Consider the following 27,132-nt stretch of genomic DNA (forward strand, 5'->3'; position numbering starts at 1 on the left):
GCGGTGAACCAGAGGGTGTCAGTGATGAACCAGAGGGTGGCAGTGATGAACCAGAGGTTGGCAGCGATGAACCAGAGGGTGACAGTGATGAACCAGAGGGTGACAGTGGTGAACCAGAGGGTGGAAGTGGTGAACCAGAGGGTGGCAGTGACGAACCAGAGGGTGGCAGTGGTGAACCAGAGGGTGGCAGTGATGAAACAGAGGGTGGCAGTGATGAACCAGAGGTGCCCAGGGGTTGTGAGCCCACGCGCTAATGAACTGCCCCGGGGCCCAGTGGGTGTGAGCCCCCGTGCTGCTGAACTGCCCAGGAGCCCTCTTAGTGTGAAAATCATTCGTGCTCAATTGCCTGGGAGCCCTCTGGGTGTGAGCACACATTGTGCTAAGTGTCCCCCTGCCCCCAGTACATATATACCCGTACCGCACAGCACCATTATGCTCTTGCACCATGAAGTCTGGTGCCTGGATGCTCCTGATCCGTGTAAGTGGTACCACCGTCTGGTGCAGTCAAAATGTAAAGTCATAACTTGCTACAGAGCACCAATAAACACGTGTCCCCCCTGGCACTGGTATGCGCATGTACCAGGCGTGGAGCACCCGCATGCCACTGCACCCTACTGCCCAGTGTCAGCATATGCCTGTACGGGGCAGTTTAGTATGAGATGGGACATTGTCCAGCAGCAGCAGCTGCATGCGCCTGAACCCACTGAGCAGGATCAGAATGGCTTTGTACCAACACGCGCGGCAGAGCTATCTTGGATATCTGAAGGATTCTGGGGTCCTGTGCCAAATGTATTTTTGCATCCATGAGCTTCCCGAGCGCCATCCCTGTGTAGCTCCTGTGACCAGGAGGCTGCTTTCTCGTCATCTGCTGCTCTGCTCGGTCTCTGACCCTTTATAAACAAGATGCATGTGAACTCGCATAGAAGCCCCGCCCGTTTGGCCCATCCACCACAGACTAGCGGTATGAAACGTCTTCCCGCCTGTCCCCATTAAAATGGCCAGCTCACTCAAGGGACCTCGGCGCCTTTTGGCGCGCTCGCAAAGTTACAGGCACACGTGGTCACATATTTGTGCAAATGGCACAAAAATCCGCGAGTTCGCTGGAAAATTTGCGAACTCGCTGACTTTTTTTGCAATTTCGCACAAATTTGCAGACCGCAAATTCGCAAATTTCGCCCATACTTATGATAGACGAGGTAAACTAACATTCAATAGAATTGGCCAAGCCTCTCTTTTGGATTATATCTTAGTGGAATCCAGATCATGGCACAGGGTCCTTGATTTTGCTGTTCTTTCACGGCATGATAGTGACCACAACGCGCTGATACTGGTATTGAAGGTGCCGGACTCGGGCATTTCCCCTGTTAGTATTCACCCCCGGAGAACAGGTTAACACTTACCAATAATAGAAGAATTAAGTGGGGGGCAATAAAACAAACACCTGAGAAGTTGGGTGCCCTATATGAAGTAATAGTACCAGCATTGCAAGAGTTTAGCAGCATTGTAGCCGACTGGGACCATTTAACCTCCTGCAACCATGTTGGAGAACTTCATACGAATCTGCTAACTAAATTAGTGGACATATTCTACCCAATAGTGCGCCCCAAAAAATGTGGTTTAATGAAAGTTGTCACAAGACAAAACGGGCGTTGATAGTGGCCATTAAATCTAAAAATAGGCTTTTAATAAAAACGAGGAGGGTTTTATATAAAGAGGCTGTCTCTCAAGCAAAGCAGTCCTGGGAAGTGAACAAATGGGAGGACATTAAAACTGCCTTACAGAACTGGGACATGAAAGAATTCTGGGCCATAGTTAGAACAGGTAGTAGGGAAGGCATTTTAGCCACTGAACCGAATATTCCAGCAAAAAAGTGGGCCGACCATTTCCAAGCATTATATGCTATGGAAACTGACCCTGGTTTGTATTTCTCCAGTCATACCGCCACACAAGGGGACTTAGGGGCTGACACTGTCCTGGTAGAGGAGCTAATCACCCTTGCTCCGAGTATTCTGCTGAGGTGCCTGATTGGATTACACTCCTTGAAGTTACCAAAGCAATCAAGAAATTACCCACAGGTAAAGCGCCTGGCTTAGATAGGTTATCAGGGGACCTGTTCCGAGAAGAGCCAGCTATCTGGGGCCCCTATTTGTGCGTACTATTTAACGCCATAATGAACGGCATGTGAATCCCTGACACCTGGGTGGGGGCAGAAATCGTCCCAGTCTTTAAGAAGGGCTCGCCCCTACTTCCTGCAAACTACATCCGGATCAGTTTGATCGACGTCACCCAAAAACTGTTTGCACAGATGCTTTTAGACCGTATAAAAGGGTGGATGCATGACAATGATATAATAAGCCCCTATCAAGCAGGGTTCACGAAGAACACTTCCACCGTTGACTAAATCTATAGACTCCAACTTATATCATGGAAGACGGTGTCAATGGAGGGTGGCAGCCTCTATTTGGTCTTCGCGGACCTGAAAACGGCTTTTGACTTGGTGCCCAGAGTTAAATTATGAGGGGTATTAAGAGAATTGGGGATTCCCTTTTACCTGTTAACCATTCTTATTAAGCTCCCTGAGGCCAACTACGCCCGAGTAAGGTGTGGAAAGGGGGAAGAATTAACTACTAGACTCCCAGTTGGCAGAGGGGGGAGATAAGCTGCGTGCTTGCACCGACCCTGTTTTACCTCTTTGTCAACGCACTTATTACCCAACTTACAGAGGTGAAGGATAATGATGCCCCCAAGTTAGCAAACTCAAAGGTTCCAGCTTTGATGTTTGCTGATGACACCCTTTTGATGTCCAAGTCGCTGATGGGAATCCAGAGGATACTGGACAGTTTTGTCATCTTTTGTAATAACAGGGGGTTGGAGATTAATACCATGAAAACCAAGTTTATGATTGTCAATACGGCCAAGAAAGCACGCCCAAATCCCCACTTAAATGGTATAGCACTGGAAAAGGTTCCTGAATTTGACTATTTGGGGGTCACTCTTATGGAAAACTTGGATTGGGGGCCACAAATAGCCAAAGCTAAGCTCAAATTAGCACAGACTTCTGGTGCGATAGCTAAATTGATGAGGGAATCGACCTATAAACCTACTGGGCCAATCATTGAAATGTATAGGGCACAGGCTAGGGGAGCCACATTGCATGGGGCTGAACTTTGGGGACACTGTTCCTGTAGTCTCCTAAGCAAAGTTGAGAACAACTTTCTAAGACAAATTCTGGGCCTTCTGGCCCGCACCCCGCTAATACCCTTGCGGTTAGATCTAGGTATAAGGCAGATTGAAGAAGAAGTTACCCTACGACCACTAACATTTTGGCACAGGATGTGGGTGACCACGGAACTGGTAGAATACCAGGCAGAAACTAAAGAGCTATTACGTCTCCCAGGGGTGGAAAAATATTATCCTGATTTGCACAATTAAGGGAAGAGTGCAAAAGGATACGCAGACCAACCCTCTGGAGTAACCCTGAAGACACTTGCACTATAGTTTCTCGAGCTGAACTGGTGAGAATTTATCAATCCCATAAACTGGAGGTCATCCATGGGAACCCGAATTTAGGTGTTATGACAGCAGAATTTCTTGCTCTAAAAGACGAGTATAAATTAGAACCCTTTTTGGATGATATTCTACCGTTTCCAGCAAGAAAATTATACCTCAAGTTCAGATTCAGTACCCTTTCCCTGCGGGCCTTTACCTCTAAATTGTCTGGATGGGCCCAACGTAGTTGTCCAGCATGCAACCATGAGGAGGAGACAGAGTTGCATGTTTTGTTTTTTTGCCATGATTATAAAATGGCAAGGCAGTGTTGGCTATACAGCTGTGCGGGAACATGGGGTTTGTGCACTGCCAGGTGGCATTCAGAGTTCTGAAGCATGACACCTCCAAACCCATTGTCTTTGCTGTGTCTCGTTTTTTAAACACAATGTGGCGCAGGCGTCAGCGTCAGGCTTTTATAGAAAAAGAAAAACCCAAAACAGTATCAACCGCCCAAGCTCCTAGGGCATAGATTGTCTCAATTTCACAAATATGGGTAGAGGATCAGTTTTTTATTCTTTTTAACTGTTCTAAAAATCTTTATTTATGAAATGATGATTTTTAATGCGATATTTATCTATAACCCTCTCCGGGTGTACTTTTAAATTTTCTATGTATTTGATGATCCTCCCAATTGATTTGATTGCTTATCTATGCCTGTGGTTTTTTTTCCTGCTATTATTGCACTTGCACTTTCTCAGAACTAATGAATCATTGGCCCGTGTTGCGAAATTTCTTGTGTTCCCATTGATGTTACTTCTCTATTTTTATATCTTCGTTTCGAGTGCTTTTAACCATGCAATGTAATGTTTCTGATTGTAATGTATACATACTTTTATGGTCGTACAGACCAAAAAAAAGGTTTTTGAAGAAGACACTGTATTGCTACCAACTGGATTTCTCCCTGCACCTGTTCCTTCCAAATGTAAGCCAGTGTGTAAGAAAGAAGATATTTTGTAATCAAATGCTAGTATGGGTTACTCACAAATTTATAGATGTACACAGGAAACTGAGTTTAGGAGTAGTGGTTATTTGTACATTTCAGAAATATATAGGTTTCCTTCATACTCATGTTTCATTCTTTATATTTTACCATATGAATTACTGCATAGGTGGTACTCAAATAAAAATCATTGGACGGTGGTGCTCAGATGTTGGCGCTGGGTACCTCGAGTTCTTGGAGAACCTATAAACCCTGTATGTCTTTGGGACTAGAAGGGTCTAGTGGACGTAACGGTATGTTGCTTTTGTAAATTTCCTATCGTGACAAGAGGTCAGAGGTTAAAATGTTGTCACATATGGTTGTTTTTCCTTCTCATATTCAAATTTGTTTTTATTTTCACAGTAAATATCTTCGGGAAAACCTTGCAGGATCTACACAAATGACTCCTTTCTAAATTCCGAATTATGTATACTTTTCAGAAATCTATAGCTTTCTTGGATCACCAATGTATTTCACACCTGTTTCCACCATAAACTGTAAATAGGTTGGAAGCACAAAAAATAGGAATAATGGGCTAACCCTAAGAAAAATGAGAAAACTGTGGCAAAAAAATGTTTTTTGATTCAATTCTGCATTTTCCTTAAAACTAGGAAGATGGTCACCTTAGGTTAGCAAACGGATTGTTGATGCTCTTTTCTAGGAAAAAAACAGACACTTCTTTACAGAGCTCTTTTTTTTCAATGTTTCCTAATTTTGGAAGATTGGCTATTTTCTCAGTCACCTCCAGAGGCCAAGATGTTGTGAACCCCCGCTTTACCAGCTACAGTGAGGGTAGGGTTCTTATGGACCTCTATATCTGTAACATGGCAGATAAAGGCTTGTAATTATCTCTAAACGGAAGAAAGAAAGATAGACTGATAGTATAGAGAAAGGAGGATGGGTGAGGAGATGCATGACTGGGTGAAAGGATGGGTGGATGTAAAGAAGGATAGATCAGTGTGTGAAAGGATGGTGGATGAAAGGATAGATGGATGAGTGGGTGAAAGGATGGGTGGAAGAAAGAATGTTAGGAAGGGTGGGTAAAAGGATGGATGTGTGCAATAAAGGTTGAGCGAGCAAAAGGATGGATGAGTTGGAGAAAAGATGGATGGGTGAAAGTTTGTATAGGTCGGTGAAAGGGTAGGAGGGTGAAAAGTTGGATGGGTGAGTGGGTGAAATGACAGATAGATGGATGGCTGAAAGCATGGTAAAGTACATGGAAAACTGAGAGGATGGGTCAGTGGATGAAAAGATGGCCGACTAAATGGAAACCTAAGATGTATTGATGGATGGATGGATGGATTGATGGATAGCAAAGGCAATTGAAATCTAAGTGAATGGATGGATAGGTGGATAGATGGGTGAAAGGATGGCAGAGTAAATGGAAATCTGAGGATGGATGGAGGGGTGAGTGGATTTAAAGGATTGCGGAGTAAATGAGAATCTGAGATGATGGACGGAAGGATGGATATAAAATGAAATGGAAATCTTAGAGGGTGGATGGGTGGGAGAAAGGATGGCAGAGAAAATAGAAATCTCAGAGGATGGGTGGCTAGGTAAGTGGATGTAAGGATTACAGAGTAATTAGCCATTTGAGAGAAGGGATGGATGGCATGGTAAATGGAAGTCTGAGAGGATGGGCGGAGAAGCAAATAGAAAGTGGATGGGATGACTGATGGATGGAGGAATGGATGGGCAAATGAATCAATTGGTGTATGAAAGGTTTTATTGATGGATGGTAAGTCAAATGGTGGATGTGTAGGTGGATAGATGCAAGCATAGAGGATGGATGTCTGTACGGATGGATGGATGGAATGGCCACTGGATGGATGTAATACTGAAAGATTGAATCATGGATGGAAGAATACATTTATGAGAAAATGTAAAGGAGAAATGGTTGATATCAGCAGGTGAATGGAAGGGTGAAAGGGAGAACAGATTTGATTCTTGGTTGGAAGAGACAAAGGAAGCGGAAAAACCAAAAGGGACATCCAGGAAGAGGAACGCCGACAGCGAGACAGGAGGGACCAAAGCAGCTTGAGAAGAGATGGATGCTTCTCTGTACAGTGCGAAGCAGTGGAAGGAAGCAGCCATCCAGTATTCTGGTGCAGAAGACATCGAGCAGGCGATATAAGATGGACCCGTCCTCGGGAGTGAAGAAGAAGAGTCCTGGGTGGAAGAGTGGTGGATTGCCCCAGAGTCCAAGGTGATGAAAGGCTGGGGTTCTTCACAAGGAGGGAGGGGATAGAAGGGAGAAGGGAGGGAATGTTCCATGCATGGGGTGTTGAGGTAAGAGCTACTCTATTCTTCTTTCAATAAAACAAACACGCATTTCACTGAAGGGAACTACATCTCCTTGAAGCCACTGGGGTAGATACAGAAAAGCAGACAACCATTTCCTTTTTGTTTTAAAGGTAACTAAATTAAGGAAACCTCCAGATCCCCTAAACAAACATTTATGTATCCCCTGATTCCCAAGACTATGATAGATACAGAGATGTCACATATACCCTATTGGGGGAGCGGGCAGTATAATTTAAGAGAGAGAACAGAGAGGTCATCTGTTCCTCTCTCCCTCACTCCTGTAAAACTACTTCCCTTTCATTCATATTTACTTATTATTTTTTCTCGGTCCCCTTTTTCAGCCTGAGCGCCAAAGGATATGGGGAAGGGAGATTATTGATTATATTCTGAATAAATACTTACGGTTGTGTTCGGTTGCTTGGAAAGTTTGTCTGAGTTTCCACTTCCACAGACCTAGAAGGAAACAAAGAAGATTAATAACCTACCATCATTTTGGAAAAACTCCTCCCAACCTTATATGTATGTTTTAATGCACAACAAGCTAAAAAAATAAAGACACCATTGCGAAACAAACCAAGGGGTATATTTACAAGTTAATTGGCGGTAATTGGCATTAGGTTTGTTGGCTTAATGCCGCGCTCTGCCATTTTTTAAATGCAGGGTTACACAGCATTTACAAGAATACTGTGCAGCCCGGCGTTTCCACCTGCACTGGTGCTAATTACAGCTGCCTTGCACTAACGCAGGCCCCCTTGCACCATAGGAATGGATAGGCAAAAGAATCAATTGGTGTATGAAAGGTTTTATTGATGGATGGATAAATCAAATGGTGGATGTGTAGGTGGATGGATGCAAGCATAGAGGATGGACGTCTGTACGGATGGATGGATGGAATGGCCACTGGATGGATGTAATAGTGAAAGATTGAATCATGGATGAAAGAATACATTTATGAGAAAATGTAAAGGAGAAATGGTTGATATCAGCATGTGAATGGAAGGGTGAAAGGGAGAACAGATTTGATTCTTGGTTGGAAGAACCAAAGGAAGCGGAAAAACCAGAAGGGACATCCAGGAAGAGGAACGCCGACAGCGAGACAGGAGAGACCAAAGCAGCTTGAGAAGAGATGGATGCTTCTCTGTAAAATGCGAAGCAGTGGAAGGAAGCAGCCATCCAGTATTCTGGTGCAGAAGACATTGAGCAGGCGATATAAGATGGACCCATCCGCGGGAGTGAAGAAGATGAGTCCTGGGTGGAAGAGTTGTGGATTGCCCCAGAGTCCAAGGTGATGAAAGGCTGGGGTTTTTCACAAGGAGGGAGGCGATAGAAGGGAGAAGGGAGGGAATGATCCATGCATGGGGTGCTGAGGTAAGAGCTACTCTATTCTTTTTTCAATAAAACAAACACGCATTTCACTGAAGGGCACTACATCTCCTTGAAGCCACTGGGGTAGATACAGAAAAGCAGACAACCATTTCCTTTTTGTTTTAAAGGTAACTAAATTAAGGAAACCTCCAGATCCCCTAAACAAACATTTATGTTTCCCCTGATTCCCAAGACTCTGATAGATACAGAGATGTCACATATACCCTATTGGGGAGCGGGCAGTATAATTTAAGAGAGAGAACAGAGAGGTCATCTGTTCCTCTCTCCCTCACTCCTGTAAAACTCCTTCCCTTTCATTCATATTTACTTATTATTCTTTCTCGGTCCCCTTTTTCAGCCTGAGCGCCAAAGGATATGGGGAAGGGAGATTATTGATTATATTCTGAATAAATACTTACGGCTGTGTTCTGTTGCTTGGAAAGTTTGTCTGAGTTTCTACTTCCACAGACCTAGAAGGAAACAAAGAAGATTAATAACCTACCATCATTTTGGAAAAACTCCTCCCAACCTCATATGTATGTTTTAATGCACAACAAGCGAAAAATAAAGACACCATTGCGAAACAAACCAAGGGGTATATTTACAAGTGAATTGGTGGTAATTGGCATTAGATTTGTTGGTTAGATGCCGCGCTCAGCCACTTTTGAAATGCAGGGTTACACAGCATTTACAAGAATACTGTGCAGCCCGGCGTTTCCACCTGCACTGCTGCTAATTACAACTGCCTAGCACTAACGCAGGCCCCCTTGCACCATAGGAATGGATAGGCAAAAAAATCAATTGGTGTATGAAAGGTTTTATTGATGGATGGATAAATCAAATGGTGGATGTGTAGGTGGATGGATGCAAGCATAGAGGATGGATGTCTGTACGGATGGATGGATGGAATGGCCCCTGGATGGATGTAATAGTGAAAGATTGAATCATGGATGAAAGAATACATTTATGAGAAAATGTAAAGGAGAAATGGTTGATATCAGCATGTGAATGGAAGGGTGAAAGGGAGAACAGATTTGATTCTTGGTTGGAAGAGACAAAGGAAGCGGAAAAACCAAAAGGGACATCCAGGAAGAGGAACGCTGACAGCGAGACAGGAGAGACCAAAGCAGCTTGAGAAGAGATGGATGCTTCTCTGAACAGTGCGAAGCAGTGGAAGGAAGCAGCCATCCAGTATTCTGGTGCAGAAGACATCGAGCAGGCGATATAAGATGGACCCATCCTCGGGAGTGAAGAAGAAGAGTCCTGGGTGGAAGAGTGGTGGATTGCCCCAGAGTCCAAGGTGATGAAAGGCTGGGGTTCTTCACAAGGAGGGAGGGGATAGAAGGGAGAAGGGAGGGAATGTTCCATGCATGGGGTGTTGAGGTAAGAGCTACTCTATTCTTCTTTCAATAAAACAAACACGCATTTCACTGAAGGGCACTACATCTCCTTGAAGCCACTGGGGTAGATACAGAAAAGCAGACAACCATTTCCTTTTTGTTTTAAAGGTAACTAAATTAAGGAAACCTCCAGATCCCCTAAACAAACATTTATGTTTCCCCTGATTCCCAAGACTATGATAGATACAGAGATGTCACATATACCCTATTGGGGAGCGGGCAGTATAATTTAAGAGAGAGAACAGAGAGGTAATCTGTTCCTCTCTCCCTCACTCCTGTAAAACTCCTTCCCTTTCATTCATATTTACTTATTATTCTTTCCCGGTCCCCTTTTTCAGCCTGAGCGCCAAAGGATATGGGGAAGGGAGATTATTGATTATATTCTGAATAAATACTTACGGCTGTGTTCGGTTGCTTGGAAAGTTTGTCTGAGTTTCCACTTCCACAGACCTAGAAGGAAACAAAGAAGATTAATAACCTACCATCATTTTGGAAAAACTCCTCCCAACCTCATATGTATGTTTTAATGCACAACAAGCGAAAAATAAAGACACCATTGCGAAACAAACCAAGGGGTATATTTACAAGTGAATTGGTGGTAATTGGCATTAGATTTGTTGGTTAGATGCCGCGCTCAGCCACTTTTGAAATGCAGGGTTACACAGCATTTACAAGAATACTGTGCAGCCCGGCGTTTCCACCTGCACTGCTGCTAATTACAACTGCCTAGCACTAACGCAGGCCCCCTTGCACCATAGGAATGGATAGGCAAAAAAATCAATTGGTGTATGAAAGGTTTTATTGATGGATGGATAAATCAAATGGTGGATGTGTAGGTGGATGGATGCAAGCATAGAGGATGGATGTCTGTACGGATGGATGGATGGAATGGCCCCTGGATGGATGTAATAGTGAAAGATTGAATCATGGATGAGAGAATACATTTATGAGAAAATGTAAAGGAGAAATGGTTGATATCAGCATGTGAATGGAAGGGTGAAATGGAGAACAGATTTGATTCCTGGTTGGAAGAGACAAAGGAAGCGGAAAAACCAAAAGGGACATCCAGGAAGAGGAACGCCGACAGCGAGACAGGAGAGACCAAAGCAGCTTGAGAAGAGATGGATGCTTCTCTGTACAGTGCGAAGCAGTGGAAGGAAGCAGCCATCCAGTATTCTGGTGCAGAAGACATCGAGCAGGCGATATAAGATGGACCCATCCTCGGGAGTGAAGAAGAAGAGTACTGGGTGGAAGAGTGGTGGATTGCCCCAGAGTCCAAGGTGATGAAAGGCTGGGGTTCTTCACAAGGAGGGAGGGGATAGAAGGGAGAAGGGAGGGAGTGTTCCATGCATGGGGTGTTGAGGTAAGAGCTACTCTATTCTTCTTTCAATAAAACAAACACGCATTTCACTGAAGGGCACTACATCTCCTTGAAGCCACTGGGGTAGATACAGAAAAGCAGACAACCATTTCCTTTTTGTTTTAAAGGTAACTAAATTAAGGAAACCTCCAGATCCCCTAAACAAACATTTATGTTTCCCCTGATTCCCAAGACTATGATAGATACAGAGATGTCACATATACCCTATTGGGGGAGCGGGCAGTATAATTTAAGAGAGAGAACAGAGAGGTCATCTGTTCCTCTCTCCCTCACTCCTGTAAAACTCCTTCCCTTTCATTCATATTTACTTATTATTCTTTCTCGGTCCCCTTTTTCAGCCTGAGCGCCAAAGGATATGGGGAAGGGAGATTATTGATTATATTCTGAATAAATACTTACGGTTGTGTTCGGTTGCTTGGAAAGTTTGTCTGAGTTTCCACTTCCACAGACCTAGAAGGAAACAAAGAAGATTAATAACCTACCATCATTTTGGAAAAACTCCTCCCAACCTCATATGTATGTTTTAATGCACAACAAGCTAAAAAATAAAGACACCATTGCGAAACAAACCAAGGGGTATATTTACAAGTTAATTGGCGGTAATTGGCATTAGGTTTGTTGGCTTAATGCCGCGCTCTGCCATTTTTTAAATGCAGGGTTACACAGCATTTACAAGAATACTGTGCAGCCCGGCGTTTCCACCTGCACTGGTGCTAATTACAGCTGCCTTGCACTAACGCAGGCCCCCTTGCACCATAGGAATGGATAGGCAAAAGAATCAATTGGTGTATGAAAGGTTTTATTGATGGATGGATAAATCAAATGGTGGATGTGTAGGTGGATGGATGCAAGCATAGAGGATGGACGTCTGTACGGATGGATGGATGGAATGGCCACTGGATGGATGTAATAGTGAAAGATTGAATCATGGATAAAAGAATACATTTATGAGAAAATGTAAAGGAGAAATGGTTGATATCAGCATGTGAATGGAAGGGTGAAAGGGAGAACAGATTTGATTCTTGGTTGGAAGAGACAAAGGAAGCGGAAAAACCAGAAGGGACATCCAGGAAGAGGAACGCCGACAGCGAGACAGGAGAGACCAAAGCAGCTTGAGAAGAGATGGATGCTTCTCTGTACAATGCGAAGCAGTGGAAGGAAGCAGCCATCCAGTATTCTGGTGCAGAAGACATTGAGCAGGCGATATAAGATGGACCCATCCGCGGGAGTGAAGACGATGAGTCCTGGGTGGAAGAGTGGTGGATTGCCCCAGAGTCCAAGGTGATGAAAGGCTTGGGTTCTTCACAAGGAGGGAAGCGATAGAAGGGAGAAGGGAGGGAATGATCCATGCATGGGGTGCTGAGGTAAGAGCTACTCTATTCTTTTTTCAATAAACCAAACACGCATTTCACTGAAGGGCACTACATCTCCTTGAAGCCACTGGGGTAGATACAGAAAAGCAGACAACCATTTCCTTTTTGTTTTAAAGGTAACTAAATTAAGGAAACCTCCAGATCCCCTAAACAAACATTTATGTTTCCCCTGATTCCCAAGACTCTGATAGATACAGAGATGTCACATATACCCTATTGGGGAGCGGGCAGTATAATTTAAGAGAGAAAACAGAGAGGTCATCTGTTCCTCTCTCCCTCACTCCTGTAAAACTCCTTCCCTTTCATTCATATTTACTTATTATTCTTTCTCGGTCCCCTTTTTCAGCCTGAGCGCCAAAGGATATGGGGAAGGGAGATTATTGATTATATTCTGAATAAATACTTACGGCTGTGTTCGGTTGCTTGGAAAGTTTGTCTGAGTTTCCACTTCCACAGACCTAGAAGGAAACAAAGAAGATTAATAACCTACCATCATTTTGGAAAAACTCCTCCCAACCTCATATGTATGTTTTAATGCACAACAAGCGAAAAATAAAGACACCATTGCGAAACAAACCATGGGGTATATTTACAAGTGAATTGGTGGTAATTGGCCTTAGATTTGTTGGTTAGATGCCTTGCTCAGCCACTTTTGAAATGTCGGGTTACACAGCATTTACAAGAATACTGTGCAGCCCGGCGTTTCCACCTGCACTGCTGCTAATTACAACTGCCTAGCACTAACGCAGGCCCCCTTGCACCATAGGAATGGATAGGCAAAAAAATCAATTGGTGTATGAAAGGTTTTATTGATGGATGGATAAATCAAATGGTGGATGTGTAGGTGGATGGATGCAAGCATAGAGGATGGACGTCTGTACGGATGCATGGAATGGCCACTGGATGGATGTAATAGTGAAAGATTGAATCATGGATGAAAGAATACATTTATGAGAAAATGTAAAGGAGAAATGGTTGATATCAGCATGTGAATGGAAGGGTGAAAGGGAGAACAGATTTTATTCTTGGTTGGAAGAGACAAAGGAAGCGGAAAAACCAGAAGGGACATCCAGGAAGAGGAACGCCGACAGCGAGACAGGAGAGACCAAAGCAGCTTGAGAAGAGATGGATGCTTCTCTGTACAATGCGAAGCAGTGGAAGGAAGCAGCCATCTAGTATTCTGGTGCAGAAGACATTGAGCAGGCGATATAAGATGGACCCATCCGCGGGAGTGAAGAAGATGAGTCCTGGGTGGAAGAGTGGTGGATTGCCCCAGAGTCCAAGGTGATGAAAGGCTTGGGTTCTTCACAAGGAGGGAGGCGATAGAAGGGAGAAGGGAGGGAATGTTCCATGCATGGGGTGTTGAGGTAAGAGCTACTCTATTCTTTTTTCAATAAAACAAACACGCATTTCACTGAAGGGCACTACATCTCCTTGAAGCCACTGGGGTAGATACAGAAAAGCAGACAACCATTTCCTTTTTGTTTTAAAGGTAACTAAATTAAGGAAACCTCCAGATCCCCATAACAAACATTTATGTTTCCCCTGATTCCCAAGACTCTGATAGATACAGAGATGTCACATATACCCTATTGGGGGAGCGGGCAGTATAATTTAAGAGAGAGAACAGAGAGGTCATCTGTTCCTCTCTCCCTCACTCCTGTAAAACTCCTTCCTTTTCATTCATATTTACTTATTATTCTTTCTCGGTCCCCTTTTTCAGCCTGAGCGCCAAAGGATATGGGGAAGGGAGATTATTGATTATATTCTGAATAAATACTTACGGCTGTGTTCGGTTGCTTGGAAAGTTTGTCTGAGTTTCCACTTCCTCAGACCTAGAAGGAAACAAAGAAGATTAATAACCTACCATCATTTTGGAAAAACTCCTCCCAACCTCATATGTATGTTTTAATGCACAACAAGCGAAAAATAAAGACACCATTGCGAAACAAACCAAGGGGTATATTTACAAGTGAATTGGTGGTAATTGGCATTAGATTTGTTGGTTAGATGCCGCGCTCAGCCACTTTTGAAATGCAGGGTTACACAGCATTTACAAGAATACTGTGCAGCCCGGCGTTTCCACCTGCACTGCTGATAATTACAACTGCCTAGCACTAACGCAGGCCCCCTTGCACCATAGAAATGGATAGGCAAAAAAATCAATTGGTGTAGGAAAGGTTTTATTGATGGATGGATAAATCAAATGGTGGATGTGTAGGTGGATGGATGCAAGCATAGAGGATGGATGTCTGTACGGATGGATGGATGGAATTTATTTATTTTATTTATTTTATTTTTAGAGTTTTCTATAGCGAGAACTTGAACCGATTAGGTTATCAGAGCGCTTTACATAGCACATGTTACATTTATCACCGTTACATGTTATCACAGCAGTTTACATAGAATCAGTTACGCTGCACATTTCAGTAACTTGAACCGATTAGGTTATCAAAGCGCTTTAAATAAGACAGCATTCGATGTCCAGTGCCCTCCTCCGCCGTGTAGCGGGGGACCACTTCCAGCCCTCCGAAGTCGTCGAGCTGTCGGGACTAGGCTCCTGGAAAGTCCAGTGCCCTCCTCCGCCGTGTAGCGGGGGACCTCTTCCAGCCCTTCGAAGTCGTCGAACTGTCGGGACTAGGCTCCTGGAATTTCAGCTGTCCCTTTACAACTACTTTGTTTGAAGTCATGACGGAAGTCTCAATCCCAGCAGCAACCAAGTGAGCTCTCTGTCTCCAAGTTTCTCTCCGCGCTTGGAGATAGTTCCTCAAGGCCATAAATACCCCCAACACAGTTTTTTTCCATCTTAGTTCTTATGCGTGGAAAAAACAGGAACCTGCAGTTCATACGAAATAAACGTCCGGATAATCCGGCACTGGCAGTGGCCCCAAGCTGGCAACAGGTCGGGAGGCAGGCCACTAGATCAAGAAAGGGCCACAGGATTAGCAGGAGGCCGGGGAAAAGTTGGGGCGAGCCAGTGGAAGCGGCGATCGCCATCAGCAGTCGCCTCCGGCCGCCATCTTAGAGTCAGGCAGGCGCTGGGAGGATTCCCTCGGTGGTGGTCTCCACCGATATAAGGGTAGAGGCAATTATGCCAGTAGCTGCGGCGAGAGTCTCAGCAAGCCGGGGTAGCACAGGACGCGATCCTACCTCCCAGCGGCGGCCGCAGTCAGCAGAGTCCACGGCGCCGTGCCGCCCGCCATCTTGAGCGCCTCTGCCCTCTCCTCCTTCCCCTCGGGAGAACGAGCCTGTCTGCCAACCCCGGAGCGATCGCTGCTGCTCCGCTCCTGCCCCACTCGCTCCGCTTCGTGCTGGACAGAAGAGCGGTCAAAAAGACGGGCTGTAACTGCCCAGGGCCGGGTCAGAGCATTTTGTGGACCGGGAGCCGAGACGATCAGCGTCCGCCCGGCTCCCGGCTCCGCCCATGGATGGATGTAATAGTGAAAGATTGAATCATGGATGAAAGAATACATTTATGAGAAAATGTAAAGGAGAAATGGTTGATATCAGCATGTGAATGGAAGGGTGAAAGGGAGAACAGATTTCATTCTTGGTTGGAAGAGACAAAGGAAGCGGAAAAACCAAAAGGGACATCCAGGAAGAGGAACGCCGACAGCGAGACAGGAGAGACCAAAGCAGCTTGAGAAGAGATGGATGCTTCTCTGTACAGTGCGAAGCAGTGGAAGGAAGCAGCCATCCAGTATTCTGGTGCAGAAGACATCGAGCAGGCGATATAAGATGGACCCATCCTCGGGAGTGAAGAAGAAGAGTCCTGGGTGGAAGAGTGGTGGATTGCCCCAGAGTCCAAGGTGATGAAAGGCTGGGGTTCTTCACAAGGAGGGAGGGGATAGAAGGGAGAAGGGAGGGAATGTTCCTTGCATGGGGTGTTGAGGTAAGAGCTACTCTATTCTTTTTTCAATAAAACAAACACGCATTTCACTGAAGGGCACTACATCTCCTTGAAGCCACTGGGGTAGATACAGAAAAGCAGACAACCATTGCCTTTTTGTTTTAAAGGTAACTAAATTAAGGAAACGTCCAGATCCCCTAAACAAACATTTATGTTTCCCCTGATTCCCAAGACTCTGATAGATACAGAGATGTCACATATACCCTATTGGGGGAGCGGGCAGTATAATTTAAGAGAGAGAACAGAGAGGTCATCTGTTCCTCTCTCCCTCACTCCTGTAAAACTCCTTCCCTTTCATTCATATTTACTTATTATTCTTTCTCGTCCCCTTTTTCAGCCTGAGCGCCAAAGGATATGGGGAAGGGAGATTATTGATTATATTCTGAATAAATACTTACGGTTGTGTACGGTTGCTTGGAAAGTTTGCCTGAGTTTCCACTTCCACAGACCTAGAAGGAAACAAAGAAGATTAATAACCTACCATCATTTTGGAAAAACTCCTCCCAACCTCATATGTATGTTTTAATGCACAACAAGCTAAAAAATAAATACACCATTGCGAAACAAACCAAGGGGTATATTTACAAGTTAATTGGCGGTAAGTGGCATTAGGTTTGTTGGCTTAATGCCGCGCTCTGCCATTTTTTAAATGCAGGGTTACACAGCATTTACAAGAATATTGTGCAGCCCGGCGTTTCCACCTGCACTGGTGCTAATTACAGATGCATTGCACTAACGCAGGCCCCCTTGCACCATAGGAATGGATAGGCAAAAGAATCAATTGGTGTATGAAAGGTTTTATTGATGGATGGATAAATCAAATGGTGGATGTGTAGGTGGATGGATGCAAGCATAGAGGAAGGACGTCTGTACGGATGGATGGATGGAATGGCCACTGGATGGATGTAATAGTGAAAGATTGAATCATGGATGAAAGAATACATTTATGAGAAAATGTAAAGGAGAAATGGTTGATATCAGCATGTGAATGGAAGGGTGAAAGGGAGAACAGATTTGATTCTTGGTTGGAAGAGACAAAGGAAGCGGAAAAACCAGAAGGGACATCCAGGAAGAGGAACGACGACAGCGAGACAGGAGAGACCAAAGCAGCTTGAGAAGAGATGGATGCTTCTCTGTACAATGCGAAGCAGTGGAAGGAAGCAGCCATCCAGTATTCTGGTGCAGAAGACATTGAGCAGGCGATATAAGATGGACCCATCCGCGGGAGTGAAGAAGATGAGTCCTGGGTGGAAGAGTGGCGGATTGCCCCAGAGTCCAAGGTGATGAAAGGCTTGGGTTCTTCACAAGGAGGGAGGCGATAGAAGGGAGAAGGGAGGGAATGATTCATGCATGGGGTGCTGAGGTAAGAGCTACTCTATTCTTTTTTCAATAAAACAAACACGCATTTCACTGAAGGGCACTACATCTCCTTGAAGCCACTGGGGTAGATACAGAAAAGCAGACAACCATTTCCTTTTTGTTTTAAAGGTAACTAAATTAAGGAAACCTCCAGATCCCCTAAACAAACATTTATGTTTCCCCTGATTCCCAAGACTCTGATAGATACAGAGATGTCACATATACCCTATTGGGGAGCGGGCAGTATAATTTAAGAGAGAGAACAGAGAGGTCATCTGTTCCTCTCTCCCTCACTCCTGTAAAACTCCTTCCCTTTCATTCATATTTACTTATTATTCTTTCTCGGTCCCCTTTTTCAGCCTGAGCGCCAAAGGATATGGGGAAGGGAGATTATTGATTATATTCTGAATAAATACTTACGGCTGTGTTCGGTTGCTTGGAAAGTTTGTCTGAGTTTCCACTTCCACAGACCTAGAAGGAAACAAAGAAGATTAATAACCTACCATCATTTTGGAAAAACTCCTCCCAACGTTGCCAGATGGATGCAATCCTCCTGTTTAAAACTCAACGGGGAGAAGACAGATGTCATCTTACTGGGTAATTCTTCTCCCTCTGTCTTTGCATCCATCTGGCCACCATGTCTGGGCACGCCCCCCATTCCCAAATCCCAAATAAAAAGCCTGGGGATCTGGTTTGATACAGCCTTGAATTTTTCGGTACAAGCCACAAAGATCGCGGCTACCTGTTTTGGGCTGATGAGGATGCTGCGGAAGGTGCTCCCTCTGCTTCCATTTCAGGCTAGGAGGATCCTGGTCCAGGCTCTTATACTATCTCGCCTGGACTATGGGAATGCCCTCTTTATGGGAGCCCCTTCCTTTGTTATCCAGAAGCTCCAAGTCACCCAAAACAGTGCGGCCCGCTTACTCTACAATCTTCCTCGCTGGCAGTCAGCAAGGAATGCTTTAAGGGAGCTCCATTGGCTACCTATCGCAGCTAGAGTACAATTCAAGGCTATGTGTATCTTACACAAGGCCTTTCATCGCACTGGCCCTGCAATTTTACAGTCCTTGGTCACCCCCTACGTTCCGTCCCGCTCTCTCCGTTCTTGCACCCTCCAGCTGGCTACCTCCATCAGAGTCAGGAAAACCCGTTGGGGTGGCCGCTCCTTTTCATATACTGCGGCCAAGCTCTGGAACACCCTCCCTCTACCCCTCCGAGGAACTATTAACCTTCTCTCCTTCAGGAAAGCCCTGAAAACTCACCTGTATGCTAAGTCCTGCTGATCTGCCCAGAGCCCGCGCTAGTAAGTTTCTAGTCATAAGCGCTACGAGGCCTCCGGGTAGATAGCGCTATACAAGTGTAATTTAAAAAAAAAAAAAAACTCATATGTATGTTTTAATGCACAACAAGCGAAAAATAAAGACACCATTGCGAAACAAACCAAGGGGTATATTTACAAGTGAATTGGTGGTAATTGGCATTAGATTTGTTGGTTAGATGCCGCGCTCAGCCACTTTTGAAATGCAGGGTTACACAGCATTTACAAGAATACTGTGCTGCCCGGCGTTTCCACCTGCACTGGTGCTAATTACAGCTGCCTAGCACTAACGCAGGCCCCCTTGCACCATAGGAATGGATAGGAAAAAGAATCAATTGGTGTATGAAAGGTTTTATTGATGGATGGATAAATCAAATGGTGGATGTGTAGGTGGATGGATGCAAGCATAGAGGATGGATGTCTGTACGGATGGATGGATGGAATGGCCACTGGATGGATGTAATAGTGAAAGATCGAATCATGGATGAAAGAATACATTTATGAGAAAATGTAAAGGAGAAATGGTTGATATCAGCATGTGAATGGAAGGGTGAAAGGGAGAACAGATTTGATTCTTGGTTGGAAGAGACAAAGGAAGCGGAAAAACCAGAAGGGACATCCAGGAAGAGGAACGCCGACAGCGAGACAGGAGAGACCAAAGCAGCTTGAGAAGAGATGGATGCTTCTCTGTACAATGCGAAGCAGTCGAAGGAAGCAGCCATCCAGTATTCTGGTGGAGACGACATCGAGCAGGAGATAAAAGATGGACCCATCCTCGGGAGTGAAGAAGATGAGTCCTGGGTGGAAGAGTGGTGGATTGTTCCAGAGTCCAAGGTGATGAAAGGCTGGGGTTCTTCACAAGGAGGGAGGCGATAGAAGGGAGAAGGGAGGGAATGTTCCATGCATGGGGTGTTGAGGTAAGAGCTACTCTATTCTTTTTTCAATAAAACAAACACGCATTTCACTGAAGGGCACTACATCTCCTTGAAGCCACTGGGGTAGATACAGAAAAGCAGACAACCATTTCCTTTTTGTTTTAAAGGTAACTAAATTAAGGAAACCTCTAGATCCCCTAAACAAACATATATGTTTCCCCTGATTCCCAAGACTCTGATAGATACAGAGATGTCACATATACCCTATTGGGGGAACGGGCAGTGTCATTTAAGAGAGAGAACAGAGAGGTCATCTGTTCCTCTCTCCCTCACTCCTGTAAAACTCCTTCCCTTTCATTCATATTTACTTATTATTCTTTCTCTGTCCCCTTTTTCAGCCTGAGCGCCAAAGGATATGGGGAAGGGAGATTATTGATTATATTCTGAATAAATACTTACGGTTGTGTTCGGTTGCTTGGAAAGTTTGTCTGAGTTTCCACTTCCACAGACCTAGAAGGAAACAAAGAAGATTAATAACCTACCATCATTTTGGAAAAACTCCTCCCAACCTCATTTGTATGTTTTAATGCACAACAAGCTAAAAATAAAGACACCATTGCGAAACAAACCAAGGGGTATATTTACAAGTTAATTGGCGGTAATTGGCATTAGCTTTGTTGGCTTAATGCCGCGCTCTGCCATTTTTGAAATACAGCGTTACACAGCATTTACAAGAATACTGTGCAGCCTGGCGTTTCCACCTGCACTGGTGCTAATTACAGCTGCCTAGCACTAACGCAAGCCCCCTTGCACCATAGGAATGGATAGGCAAAAGAATCAATTGGTGTATGAAAGGTTTTATTGATGGATGGATAAATCAAATGGTGGATGTGTAGGTGGATGGATGCAAGCATAGAGGATGGATGTCTGTACGGATGGATGGATGGAATGGCCACTGGATGGATGTAATAGTGAAAGATTGAATCATGGATGAAAGAATACATTTATGAGAAAATGTAAAGGAGAAATGGTTGATATCAGCATGTGAATGGAAGGGTGAAAGGGAGAACAGATTTGATTCTTGGTTGGAAGAGTCAAAGGAGGCGGAAAAACCAGAAGGGACATCCAGGAAGAGGAACGCCGACAGCGAGACAGGAGAGACCAAAGCAGCTTGAGAAGAGATGGATGCTTCTCTGTACAGTGCGAAGCAGTGGAAGGAAGCAGCCATCCAGTATTCTGGTGCAGAAGACATCGAGCAGGCGATATAAGATGGACCCATCCTCGGGAGTGAAGAAGAAGAGTCCTGGGTGGAAGAGTGGTGGATTGCCCCAGAGTCCAAGGTGATGAAAGGCTGGGGTTCTTCACAAGGAGGGAGGGGATAGAAGGGAGAAGGGAGGGAATGTTCCATGCATGGGGTGTTGAGGTAAGAGCTACTCTATTCTTTTTTCAATAAAACAAACACGCATTTCACTGAAGGGCACTACATCTCCTTGAAGCCACTGGGGTAGATACAGAAAAGCAGACAACCATTGCCTTTTTGTTTTAAAGGTAACTAAATTAAGGAAACGTCCAGATCCCCTAAACAAACATTTATGTTTCCCCTGATTCCCAAGACTCTGATAGATACAGAGATGTCACATATACCCTATTGGGGGAGCGGGCAGTATAATTTAAGAGAGAGAACAGAGAGGTCATCTGTTCCTCTCTCCCTCACTCCTGTAAAACTCCTTCCCTTTCATTCATATTTACTTATTATTCTTTCTCGTCCCCTTTTTCAGCCTGAGCGCCAAAGGATATGGGGAAGGGAGATTATTGATTATATTCTGAATAAATACTTACGGTTGTGTACGGTTGCTTGGAAAGTTTGCCTGAGTTTCCACTTCCACAGACCTAGAAGGAAACAAAGAAGATTAATAACCTACCATCATTTTGGAAAAACTCCTCCCAACCTCATATGTATGTTTTAATGCACAACAAGCTAAAAAATAAATACACCATTGCGAAACAAACCAAGGGGTATATTTACAAGTTAATTGGCGGTAAGTGGCATTAGGTTTGTTGGCTTAATGCCGCGCTCTGCCATTTTTTAAATGCAGGGTTACACAGCATTTACAAGAATACTGTGCAGCCCGGCGTTTCCACCTGCACTGGTGCTAATTACAGATGCATTGCACTAACGCAGGCCCCCTTGCACCATAGGAATGGATAGGCAAAAGAATCAATTGGTGTATGAAAGGTTTTATTGATGGATGGATAAATCAAATGGTGGATGTGTAGGTGGATGGATGCAAGCATAGAGGAAGGACGTCTGTACGGATGGATGGATGGAATGGCCACTGGATGGATGTAATAGTGAAAGATTGAATCATGGATGAAAGAATACATTTATGAGAAAATGTAAAGGAGAAATGGTTGATATCAGCATGTGAATGGAAGGGTGAAAGGGAGAACAGATTTGATTCTTGGTTGGAAGAGACAAAGGAAGCGGAAAAACCAGAAGGGACATCCAGGAAGAGGAACGACGACAGCGAGACAGGAGAGACCAAAGCAGCTTGAGAAGAGATGGATGCTTCTCTGTACAATGCGAAGCAGTGGAAGGAAGCAGCCATCCAGTATTCTGGTGCAGAAGACATTGAGCAGGCGATATAAGATGGACCCATCCGCGGGAGTGAAGAAGATGAGTCCTGGGTGGAAGAGTGGCGGATTGCCCCAGAGTCCAAGGTGATGAAAGGCTTGGGTTCTTCACAAGGAGGGAGGCGATAGAAGGGAGAAGGGAGGGAATGATTCATGCATGGGGTGCTGAGGTAAGAGCTACTCTATTCTTTTTTCAATAAAACAAACACGCATTTCACTGAAGGGCACTACATCTCCTTGAAGCCACTGGGGTAGATACAGAAAAGCAGACAACCATTTCCTTTTTGTTTTAAAGGTAACTAAATTAAGGAAACCTCCAGATCCCCTAAACAAACATTTATGTTTCCCCTGATTCCCAAGACTCTGATAGATACAGAGATGTCACATATACCCTATTGGGGAGCGGGCAGTATAATTTAAGAGAGAGAACAGAGAGGTCATCTGTTCCTCTCTCCCTCACTCTTGTAAAACTCCTTCCCTTTCATTCATATTTACTTATTATTCTTTCTCGGTCCCCTTTTTCAGCCTGAGCGCCAAAGGATATGGGGAAGGGAGATTATTGATTATATTCTGAATAAATACTTACGGCTGTGTTCGGTTGCTTGGAAAGTTTGTCTGAGTTTCCACTTCCACAGACCTAGAAGGAAACAAAGAAGATTAATAACCTACCATCATTTTGGAAAAACTCCTCCCAACGTTGCCAGATGGATGCAATCCTCCTGTTTAAAACTCAACGGGGAGAAGACAGATGTCATCTTACTGGGTAATTCTTCTCCCTCTGTCTTTGCATCCATCTGGCCACCATGTCTGGGCACGCCCCCCATTCCCAAATCCCAAATAAAAAGCCTGGGGATCTGGTTTGATACAGCCTTGAATTTTTCGGTACAAGCCACAAAGATCGCGGCTACCTGTTTTGGGCTGATGAGGATGCTGCGGAAGGTGCTCCCTCTGCTTCCATTTCAGGCTAGGAGGATCCTGGTCCAGGCTCTTATACTATCTCGCCTGGACTATGGGAATGCCCTCTTTATGGGAGCCCCTTCCTTTGTTATCCAGAAGCTCCAAGTCACCCAAAACAGTGCGGCCCGCTTACTCTACAATCTTCCTCGCTGGCAGTCAGCAAGGAATGCTTTAAGGGAGCTCCATTGGCTACCTATCGCAGCTAGAGTACAATTCAAGGCTATGTGTATCTTACACAAGGCCTTTCATCGCACTGGCCCTGCAATTTTACAGTCCTTGGTCACCCCCTACGTTCCGTCCCGCTCTCTCCGTTCTTGCACCCTCCAGCTGGCTACCTCCATCAGAGTCAGGAAAACCCGTTGGGGTGGCCGCTCCTTTTCATATACTGCGGCCAAGCTCTGGAACACCCTCCCTCTACCCCTCCGAGGAACTATTAACCTTCTCTCCTTCAGGAAAGCCCTGAAAACTCACCTGTATGCTAAGTCCTGCTGATCTGCCCAGAGCCCGCGCTAGTAAGTTTCTAGTCATAAGCGCTACGAGGCCTCCGGGTAGATAGCGCTATACAAGTGTAATTTAAAAAAAAAAAAAAACTCATATGTATGTTTTAATGCACAACAAGCGAAAAATAAAGACACCATTGCGAAACAAACCAAGGGGTATATTTACAAGTGAATTGGTGGTAATTGGCATTAGATTTGTTGGTTAGATGCCGCGCTCAGCCACTTTTGAAATGCAGGGTTACACAGCATTTACAAGAATACTGTGCTGCCCGGCGTTTCCACCTGCACTGGTGCTAATTACAGCTGCCTAGCACTAACGCAGGCCCCCTTGCACCATAGGAATGGATAGGAAAAAGAATCAATTGGTGTATGAAAGGTTTTATTGATGGATGGATAAATCAAATGGTGGATGTGTAGGTGGATGGATGCAAGCATAGAGGATGGATGTCTGTACGGATGGATGGATGGAATGGCCACTGGATGGATGTAATAGTGAAAGATCGAATCATGGATGAAAGAATACATTTATGAGAAAATGTAAAGGAGAAATGGTTGATATCAGCATGTGAATGGAAGGGTGAAAGGGAGAACAGATTTGATTCTTGGTTGGAAGAGACAAAGGAAGCGGAAAAACCAGAAGGGACATCCAGGAAGAGGAACGCCGACAGCGAGACAGGAGAGACCAAAGCAGCTTGAGAAGAGATGGATGCTTCTCTGTACAATGCGAAGCAGTCGAAGGAAGCAGCCATCCAGTATTCTGGTGGAGACGACATCGAGCAGGAGATAAAAGATGGACCCATCCTCGGGAGTGAAGAAGATGAGTCCTGGGTGGAAGAGTGGTGGATTGTTCCAGAGTCCAAGGTGATGAAAGGCTGGGGTTCTTCACAAGGAGGGAGGCGATAGAAGGGAGAAGGGAGGGAATGTTCCATGCATGGGGTGTTGAGGTAAGAGCTACTCTATTCTTTTTTCAATAAAACAAACACGCATTTCACTGAAGGGCACTACATCTCCTTGAAGCCACTGGGGTAGATACAGAAAAGCAGACAACCATTTCCTTTTTGTTTTAAAGGTAACTAAATTAAGGAAACCTCTAGATCCCCTAAACAAACATATATGTTTCCCCTGATTCCCAAGACTCTGATAGATACAGAGATGTCACATATACCCTATTGGGGGAACGGGCAGTGTCATTTAAGAGAGAGAACAGAGAGGTCATCTGTTCCTCTCTCCCTCACTCCTGTAAAACTCCTTCCCTTTCATTCATATTTACTTATTATTCTTTCTCTGTCCCCTTTTTCAGCCTGAGCGCCAAAGGATATGGGGAAGGGAGATTATTGATTATATTCTGAATAAATACTTACGGTTGTGTTCGGTTGCTTGGAAAGTTTGTCTGAGTTTCCACTTCCACAGACCTAGAAGGAAACAAAGAAGATTAATAACCTACCATCATTTTGGAAAAACTCCTCCCAACCTCATTTGTATGTTTTAATGCACAACAAGCTAAAAATAAAGACACCATTGCGAAACAAACCAAGGGGTATATTTACAAGTTAATTGGCGGTAATTGGCATTAGCTTTGTTGGCTTAATGCCGCGCTCTGCCATTTTTGAAATACAGCGTTACACAGCATTTACAAGAATACTGTGCAGCCTGGCGTTTCCACCTGCACTGGTGCTAATTACAGCTGCCTAGCACTAACGCAAGCCCCCTTGCACCATAGGAATGGATAGGCAAAAGAATCAATTGGTGTATGAAAGGTTTTATTGATGGATGGATAAATCAAATGGTGGATGTGTAGGTGGATGGATGCAAGCATAGAGGATGGATGTCTGTACGGATGGATGGATGGAATGGCCACTGGATGGATGTAATAGTGAAAGATTGAATCATGGATGAAAGAATACATTTATGAGAAAATGTAAAGGAGAAATGGTTGATATCAGCATGTGAATGGAAGGGTGAAAGGGAGAACAGATTTGATTCTTGGTTGGAAGAGTCAAAGGAGGCGGAAAAACCAGAAGGGACATCCAGGAAGAGGAACGCCGACAGCGAGACAGGAGAGACCAAAGCAGCTTGAGAAGAGATGGATGCTTCTCTGTACAGTGCGAAGCAGTGGAAGGAAGCAGCCATCCAGTATTCTGGTGCAGAAGACATCGAGCAGGCGATATAAGATGGACCCATCCTCGGGAGTGAAGAAGAAGAGTCCTGGGTGGAAGAGTGGTGGATTGCCCCAGAGTCCAAGGTGATGAAAGGCTGGGGTTCTTCACAAGGAGGGAGGGGATAGAAGGGAGAAGGGAGGGAATGTTCCATGCATGGGGTGTTGAGGTAAGAGCTACTCTATTCTTTTTTCAATAAAACAAACACGCATTTCACTGAAGGGCACTACATCTCCTTGAAGCCACTGGGGTAGATACAGAAAAGCAGACAACCATTTCCTTTTTGTTTTAAAGGTAACTAAATTAAGGAAACCTCCAGATCCCATAAACAAACATTTATGTTTCCCCTGATTCCCAAGACTCTGATACAGAGATGTCACATATACCCTATTGGGGGAGCGGGCAGTATAATTTAAGAGAGAGAACAGAGAGGTCATCTGTTCCTCTCTCCCTCACTCCTGTAAAACTCCTTCCCTTTCATTCATATTTACTTATTATTCTTCCTCGGTCCCCTTTTTCAGCCTGATCGCCAAAGGATATGGGGAAGGGAAATTATTGATTATATTCTAAATAAATACTTACAGTTGTGTTCAGTTGCTTGGAAAGTTTGTCTGAGTTTCCACTTCCACAGACCTAGAAGGAAACAAAGAAGATTAATAACCTACCATCATTTTGGAAAAACTCCTCCCAACCTCATATGTATGTTTTAATGCACAACAAGCAAAAAAATAAAGACACCATTGCGAAACAAACCAAGGGGTATATTTACAAGTTAATTGGCGGTAATTGGCATTAGGTTTGTTGGCTTAATGCCGCGCTCTGCCATTTTTTAAATGCAGGGTTACACAGCATTTACAAGAATACTGTGCAGCCCGGCGTTTCCACCTGCACTGGTGCTAATTACAGCTGCCTTGCACTAACGCAGGCCCCCTTGCACCATAGGAATGGATAGGCAAAAGAATCAATTGGTGTATGAAAGGTTTTATTGATGGATGGATAAATCAAATGGTGGATGTGTAGGTGGATGGATGCAAGCATAGAGGATGGACGTCTGTACGGATGGATGGATGGA

General features: G+C 44.5%; 1 long non-coding RNA gene across 2 annotated transcripts in view; it reads right to left on the bottom strand.

The window, feature by feature from the left end:
- The window catches only part of LOC144781761 (uncharacterized), a 157,122-nt gene extending 131,845 nt beyond the window's left edge, over positions 1 to 25,277 (bottom strand). Inside the window, exon 1 of one of the 2 annotated variants that reach the window (XR_013601060.1) lies at positions 25,266 to 25,277. This is a non-coding gene — a long non-coding RNA (uncharacterized LOC144781761). Of the gene's footprint in view, positions 1 to 7,234; positions 7,286 to 25,265 lie in introns of those variants that run through there. The other variant, XR_013601059.1, reaches the window with a different exon arrangement.
- Between the last annotated feature and the right edge of the window lie 1,855 nt (positions 25,278 to 27,132).

The sequence above is a fragment of the Lissotriton helveticus genome, chromosome 9 (assembly GCF_964261635.1).
Source record: "Lissotriton helveticus chromosome 9, aLisHel1.1, whole genome shotgun sequence".
Classification (NCBI taxonomy): Eukaryota; Metazoa; Chordata; class Amphibia; order Caudata; family Salamandridae; genus Lissotriton; species Lissotriton helveticus.